This window comes from Lactuca sativa, chromosome 5, assembly GCF_002870075.4.
Source record: "Lactuca sativa cultivar Salinas chromosome 5, Lsat_Salinas_v11, whole genome shotgun sequence".
In the NCBI taxonomy this organism is placed as follows: domain Eukaryota; kingdom Viridiplantae; phylum Streptophyta; class Magnoliopsida; order Asterales; family Asteraceae; genus Lactuca; species Lactuca sativa.
The window spans coordinates 371,514,103-371,522,751 of NC_056627.2; positions in this window are offsets into that span (position 1 = coordinate 371,514,103).

Consider the following 8,649-nt stretch of genomic DNA (forward strand, 5'->3'; position numbering starts at 1 on the left):
TTCTTCTTCATCATCATACTCAGAATCCACTTCGTATGACTGCGGTGGGGTATCATACGATGAAGAGTAGGGTGACTACGAGGGAGCTTATGCTATGAGAGTAAGCGGTCCTCCGAAGTCAGCACAATCTTTGAGTACAGTGGATTATTGTGCTTGGAGCTCTCCATAGAGTTTGTAGAGTGATAAAGAGTGAATCTTCCTGTCGCCTTGGACTATCATCTTAGCTGTAGTCCAATGTCTTCCTAAACCATTAAGGAACTGGAGATTGGTTTCATGGTTGTTGCGGATGGTACCAACATTTGATAACTTTGTGACTATTAGGTTGAACCTATTGAAGGAGTCTTCCAAACTTTCACCCGTATGAGCTTTGAAGTTGTTGAAGTCGTTGAGTGCGGTAGTGAGCTTCTTATCTTGTGCTTGTTCTGAGCCTTCGTACAGGTTCTTGAGTACATCCTAGATCTCTTTTGCTGACTTGCAGTTTATGATAATATCAAAGTTGTCAGGAGCAATACCATAAGAAATTTCATAAAAAGCAACAACATCATTTTCCATTTTATCGAGATCATCCTTGGTGGGACGGCTCATGGTTGGTTGACCTCCTCCTAGCCTGGTTGCCGTGCCGTCAGTTTGGACTGGTGTAAGGACTGGAACATGTGGTCCTTCTTCCACGGATCGCCATACATCTCTACCAAGTCTTCTTAAGTACCTCCATTCTTTGTGACCAGTGATGATATTCATTTGCTACCAGTATTGGAGCTCGGTTAGAACCACCAACACTATTGGAGACATTCAGAGATAACGATTGTGCCATTTTTGTTTTTTTTTGTTTTTTTTAGAAATGAGCTTTAGTGGTATAGAAGGCCTAATGAAAAATCAGAGTTTCGATATTCAAAAAGCAACCACTTTGGCTCTGATACTAATTGTTGAGAGAAAAACTTGGAGACACACTTGAACAAACGTTAGAACAAGTATATTGCAGAATAGTAAATCTCAAAGGATCTAAAAGCTCAACAATAATATAGTTAGATAGTTAGTTGCGGAAAGTAAAGAAATATAAATGACAACAATTGTTATATCAAGAATACACTTAAACTGATTCGTAACAAGGAATGCATTCACTCCGAGTTAATAAGGAAGATCAAGTTTAGTTATTAAGTCTAGAAGACTTGCTCCGGAGAGAGGTTATAGTTTGATATGTTTCAGTAGCAATTTAGAGTAAGAAGAATAGAAAGATAGAGAAATGAAGAAGATAACTTGGAGAAATATATTCAGAATAATTCACAAGTCATCGAGGGATAAGAGGGATGGTTGAAGAAGAAATTTTGTAGTAAGAAGTTGTAATAATACATCAGAAGGAGTCTTTATTTATAGAGTCTCAGAACTAAACAGCTACTCTATAAGCAGTCGTGCAAGGCATGCTGGATAATAGAGTATATTACATAAAGCTAAGAAAAACATGACGATTGACTACGGATGCTGAAGAAGAACTGACTCCGGGTGTTGCGATGATCGCGGATGGTGAACCGTTGCGGTAGGTAGATGGTTGTGGTATTTTAGTTCAAGAGGGTCACTTTTATGTTTCAACACTTATGATGCCTTTTTACCTATTATTTTCTGCTCGAATGGTGCTTGCTTTGTGCTATGTGAAACCTATATTGATGTTAGTTAGATATTGAACGAATATGGTAGGTTTCATGCCACAAGGGTTAAACAGTTTTAGAATGTTTGGTTATGTCACAACTCTTGTTTGAGTCCAACTGTTGTAGTGTAGGATCTTTCAGTCGAAGAACTGTTTAATCCTTGATGTATGTAAATGTATTCGTAAGATAGTCAATTGACATTGGTAGAGGTTTCTTTCTCACCTAATAGCAGGGTGGGAGTGAGTATTCCTAGTGATCTTGTGGGAGTGCTTGAGTGTGCTGGTGGGGGCACTTGCATATGAGGAAGTCTAAGTTGGGAATCTAGACAATTTATGATGGCTTTTGAAGCACATGGGTGAGCTAATACACCTGGTAGTGTTGGAGTTCCTAGAAAAGCATTCGAGTGCGTGCTCGTACGGGAGAAGTAGAGTTAGGGAGAGAGCCTAGGATGAGCGGTAGTGTGTGCCTGTGGTGGTACGAGCATAAGATATTGATAGTGGTCTGGTGTAGTGACTTAGGGACTTTGAGACACTTTTTAGGACATGTACGAATAGGTGTGGAAGGTAGTAGGGGCCCATACTAATAAAAGCATAAGATCTGTAAGGGAATTAGGAAGGGTCAAAAGGGTTTCTAAGGAGCTAATAGTGTTGCGTTTTTTACACATCAAATACACTATAAACTAGGTAGCAGATAAATCGAAAATACGATATACCTAAGTGTACATGCAACCTATGGATCTATGATTTCATGCTAATTATATCTACCCTTGAAAACAAAAATACAAAGAAGAAAAACATAGCTCGTATGTAGCCCTTGATCTCCATGCTTGAGATCTTGATCTTGTGTAACACCCCGATTCCTGGATATGGGACTTGGGGATTTTGTGCAAGTTGAAGGGGCCTACTCGACGAGTTGGTTGTCCCAATTCGTCGTGTAGGAGTTGATCTGTACGCGCGAGTTATGAAGCCTACTCGTCGAGTTGGAGAGATGCACTCGACGAGTTAAGACTGTTTAGAGAAAACCCTAATTCTTTGGGCATACACCCTATTTAAGGGCTTTAACTCCTTACCCCGCCTCCCTCATCAACCTATAATGTCCAGAGAGAAACCCTAGTGAGCTAGCCCATATTTTGAGTGTGTGAAGCCAACAGTGTGCATTCTTGGAGGAAACTTGAATAGTGAATAGCTTGGAACAAGGAGTCTTTAGATCCTACATTCATACATTTGTAACATCTATTTGGAGGTAAAAGTCCTTACCCTTGCTTTCCATTTCTTAGATCTCTTCTTGTGTGAGTTTATGGGTATTTTGGTGCAAAATGAGGGTCATTTTCGGGTTGAGCTTGTCTAGGGGGAATAGTTGCAGATCTGGACTCCTCTAAGCCCTCATGTACATTAAGTCTCAAGCTTTATGAAGCTTTGACCCTTCTTCATGTCCTAAACCCCTTCTTGAGCTTAGTATTGGGTGTTTTAGCCTTATGAGGCATTGCATGATCGTAAAGTTAGCAACTTTACGTGGTAACTTCATCCTAGGCGGTTGGATCTGGAGTTTAGAGCGTTGGAATCGACTGGAATGAGGGAAATGTGTAATGCATGAAGAACTCGACGAGTTGAGCATCCAACTCAGCGAGTCGAGTCGGGTTTTCCCGTTTTTGGATTTAGAGTGAACTCAATGAGTTGGTGGGACAACTCGACGAGTGGCTAGTGTTTTTCCCGATCTTCTGGACTCTGCATGGACTCGAAGAGTTAGCTAGCAACTCGGTGAGTTGAATCGGGGTTTTCGTGGTTATTGAGTACTGAGGAACTTGACGAGTAGATGAGTTGAACTCGAAGAGTTGGGTCAACTTTGACTGTTGACTTTCGTTGACTTTAAGGTTTTGGTCATGCTGTGGATTTTGGAGGCTAAGGAGGGCGGACTCTAGACCAACAGTTCGAGTGTGGGATATATTGCTTTACTTTGCAAGGTGAGTCTTCTCACTATACTTACCTGAGTGGTAATAATGTGTGACCATAGGGTCTTATTTGAGTTATCAACCGGAGGGTCCTATGTGCTTATATTGAGTTATGTGATATTATGCATTTTGTCTTTGTGATATATGCTATATTATTTAGTGCCTTACTAATTTAGGACTGGAGGGTCCAAACCGAGATACCGGACTGGTGGGTCCAACCCGAGCTGTGAGACTAGAGGGTCTTCACTGAGATACAAGACTGGAGGGTCCAACCCAAGTTGTGAGACCGGAGGGTCTTCACTAAGACACATGACCGGAGGGTCCATACCGAGCCATGAGACCGGGGGGTCCTCACTGAGACGCATGACCAGAGGGTCCATGCCAAGCTATAGCCATGAGAGGCTTATTGTTTGTGTATGTGGTATTTTGGGGAACTCAGTAAGCTTCGTGCTTACCGTGTTGCATGATATATGTTTCAGGTACCTCTCAAGATAGCGGGAAGGTGCCGACTTGATTGTACACACCAGATAGAGATTATGTTTTTGAGGATTCTGGGATATTATCAAACACTTTGTTGTCTTATGTTTTGAACAACTTATACAATTGTGTTTTTCAAATTGTGAGATTGTATTTTATGTGATTTTAAAAATAGAAAACAATTATTTGAAAATTTAGAGTGTTAAATTTTGGCCTCCACGAAGTTGCTTCGATGAGAGGACCCAAACCAGAATCCATCTAATGGTATCATACCCAATGACACCAAGGAGTGGAATAAAAATAACTAGGAGAAGGGTCAATTTCACAAACCCCAAGAGGGTTAGAAATCGTCCCTAAGAGGGGGAGGAAGAAGGGTTGGCGAAACTTTAAGCCAACGTGCCAAGAAGAATGAAATCCCTCTGGCGTTATTTATAGCCTTGGATCCCTTCCTAGTTTTTGTACTCCTTCCCATGTGGGATGAGGAGGTAACCACGAAATTCACTCCTTTTCCTATGTGGGATGGAGTGATTTTCATCCAACCCTAATTCCATAAGGGTTCTAGAACATTCTTGATTAACCAACTTGTTAGGGTGCAAAGTCACGCTTGGATGTATTTGTGATTTACCCTTATTGATGTGTAAATGATTTGTCTTTCCTATAAATAGGAAATGAGTGACACTCATATTTAGAATGATCATTTCGGAGTGTTAGACTAGAGAGAGAATTTGCACAAAACCCATTTGTATACTCTTTCAAGATCTAATATGAGCTAAAAAAGTTTTATTTATTCCTTGTGTTCTTGAGTTTACATGATGATTCACTAGATCTTTTTTAATTCCACACATGCCATCATAATCAACACCACTACAATTGGTATCAGAGCAGGTGTTCTTGATTTGATCAAGAATTGATCCATGGTGGCAATCTAGATTTGGTGATTCATTTTGATCTTTGATCTTCATGATTTAGAGAGTTTTTGGATTCTAGAAATCGAATTCATCTTTTATTCTATTCATAATTCGATTTTCTTCACTAGAATTCAAGTGATTTTTACTTTCTCTCTCTAGAAAACCCATTCAAAATCACTTTCTCTCTCTATCAAATTTCAAGTTCTTGTGATCATGGTGGATTTGCCGTATGATTCTTGGGTTGTGATCGTTGAAGATATCAAATACAAAGTCAATGAAGATCAATTTTATGGGTTGGTGTTAAGCAAATTGATTTCATGGGGTAATATGGTTTCTTATGGAGATTTGAAGGATGATAATGGAACCTTTCTTTTTCAACCACTTTGTAAGATTGTATGGTTGAATAAAATTGCCTTGTCCATATTAGTCCGTAGTAGAAATCAAAAGGAAGGAGAAGAAAGAGATTTGTTTAATAAGAAATACATTTCACTAATTGAAAACCTGAATGATCTTCCTGCTCTTAAGTTTGTTGAAGTTCTTAACAATGGAGTTCAATATGATGTTCTTCAAGTTCAAGATAAGAAGATTCAAGTTGATTATCATGAAGATGAAAAAGTTTTTTGCTCGATTAGAGTTCAAACTAATGATATTTTGTGTTCTTGTGATTCGTTTGAAGGAATGGTTCCTTATCGGAAGCCGGTGATCCAAGAAATTCACAAGTATCAAACTCCAAAAGATTTGATTCAAACTCAAAAAGTTGAAGTTGTGGAAAGTGGGTGTGTTCATGAAATCAAGTCTTCAAGATGCAAAAAGATGAAAAAGAAAAAGAAGAAGAAGATTAAACACAAAAACAAGCGGGTTTACTCACAAAAATCATCAAATGTTGTGTAGCCAAAATCCGTGAAACAAATTTGGGTGCCAAAGCAAAAATCTCCAAAGGTTGCATTGAATTTGAAGTCAAAACCCAAAAGTGTTGGTGGTTCTTTTGAAGATGTTCTTGGATCGTTGAAAAACAAGAAGAACGAGTTGTACATTACGCATAATGGGTGGTATAATGTTCAAATTAGAGATTTTTTAGTTCCAACAAAAGAACCAAGATCTTCTAAATTTGATTAGTTCGTTGAAAATGGAAATTGATTCGTCAAAAAGGTATCTCAAATTATCAAATGGATTCCAAAACGTCCATGATTTCGATTCGTATTTTACGTTTTTCATTTTTGATTGATTTGCCTCATTAGATCTAATCCGTTTCAACCCCATAGTTGATCTAATTATTTTAGTTTAGATCAAAATTCCAAAAAAAATCATTCTCAAATTCAAAAATCATTGTTCATAGTTGATTTCATACAATCAAGTCCATTAATCAATTTAGTCCACTTTTCGAATTTGTTAATGTTCATTACAATTCTTGAGCCCATAAAGTGTTTTGGATCCAATATATTTAAACTATAATCCCAACAAGTTGTTCAATCCATTCGATACTTATGTGTGATTGTTCATCATTTGTCATCGTCATATGCAGTACCGAGTTGTACATTTGTTCCAAGATTATTTCAGTTCTTTCTTTGATTGAACTTTCATCGATTGTTCTTGACTATTTTGATCTGAGTTCGCATCCATTAAATGTGTATATGAATTGAAATCAAATCGCATGTTTTGTTGTTAATCGACAGAAGCATTGAAATCGATTAGAAGTCAAAGCTTATTTTTGAAAGTCAAAATTCATTGTCGATTTTAGGAGGAAGAACACATATTGGTTTTTGTTAGTCAGATTCTCTTCAATTTATGAATTCGACATTGATTTTGGTGTTGATTTTTGATTTCGAATAGTTGGAGTCGATTATTGTTGGTTAATGGTTGGAACTTCGCTTTTGGAATCAATGGATTGATTTTTTGATTTCAAATGTTGATGGTTGATGTCATTTTCGAAGAGTGATGTACTAGAAATCGACAATCTGGTGTTGATATTGAGAAATCAATTTTGAATACATAATGGGTTTTTGAGTCGATTGTATCAAGCAGTAAGAATCAAAATTTGAAGTACTGGGTTGGAATCGAAGCTAATTTCGATGGATCGATTTTGAATGATGGTTTGGAATCGAGGTTTGATTGTTTGAAATGGAAGGAAGTGATGAGACTGAAGTCGATTGTTTCGAAAGTTTGATATTTGGGATTCTTAGCATTGATCGGTTGAAAATTGAAGTGCGAAAGGTTGAAATCGAATTGTATTGGGTGTTCAGTTGACATTTGGAATCAAATTGGCTTGGAATGATTTTGATTTCGAAGGGTGAAGGATTGTCGATTTTGGATCGATTGTCACCTGTACAGTATCGATGATAGATAATTGGAAATTGAAAGCTTATACAATATCGATGATATTGTTTTTGAGTTAGTCAATGAAAAGAAAAGGTTTATTGGAGTCGATTGCAGATGTCGATTGGTGATATTTGGAGTCGAATTTGATGATACTTGGGTATCGATAGTCGATTATGGCAAGGAGGATTGGCATCGAGATCGAAGGCTAGAGTTTTGGATCGATTTGGTTTAAACTGAAAGTGAAGCCATGGATTTTGTGAAATCGATTTGGGTCACTATAATTGTAACGCCCGTAGATCAGGGCTAATCAATTTAGAGACGATAAGCATCAAAAATGATTTTTTTATGAAAGATTATTTATAATGAGTAATCTTAACTAAGTTATAGTATATGTTACAAGGATTCCGTACATATAAAGAACACCAAAATCCGAGTTATAACGAAGAAGTTATTACCCGTTGAAGTTTCACGACAAAACCGGCATGACACAGTGCGACGTAAAAAGTGAATTTATGTTAGAGCGATATTTAGCCTTAGCGATCTAAACGAAAGTTGTAGAATACGTTAAACCGTCTGCGTGCATAAAAAGAACGTCAAAATTTGACTTCGTATGAGGAAGTTATGATTTTTCTAAGTTTCGACTTAGCGGTATGCAGCCCGAATACTCGATTTGAGATCGAGCGGTTTTTAGCCGAAACAATCTAAACGAGAATCGAAGATCTCGTTAATAGTAGTGAAACGATAAAAATATAGGCGAAAACGGACGTCGGATGAAGAAGTTATGAATTTATAACGGAGTTTTCCTGTCCCGACCTACTAAAATAATATAATAAAAATAAATTCAAAGTTAGCTGACGGAGTCTAAACGAAAGTTGTAGAGCGTAGTCTCACCTACGCGTGGAGATAAAGAACGTCGAAAACGGAGTTCGTATGAGGAAGATATGAATTTTTGAAGTTTATTAAATAATAAAGTATTTAATTTAATTATAAAATCTGATATTATCCAAGGGGAGAGTCATCGGGCTTATCCAGGTTACGCCCAGCGTAATTTGGGTTTCAGCCCCCTATAAAAGGAAGTTGAGGGCAGTCGAGTTCTTAGCTCATTTCTTCCCTTTCTCTCGCGTTTTTGCATCATTTTTCGTGCAAGAAATATCCCGAAGCCCCGGTATCATTCCCGAGCCCCGAAGCAAGTCCCGAGGCCCCAAAGATCCTGAGAAATGAAATTTCTGAGCTGAATCTCTGCCCGCGAGGAGCCCGGTTTTTGTGAAGATCTTCCAGATCTACCAAAGAATACTACTTTTACAAGCCGTAGTTGTGTCCGATCATCTTCTGATCAAGTGAGTGTATAGTCACTTTCATC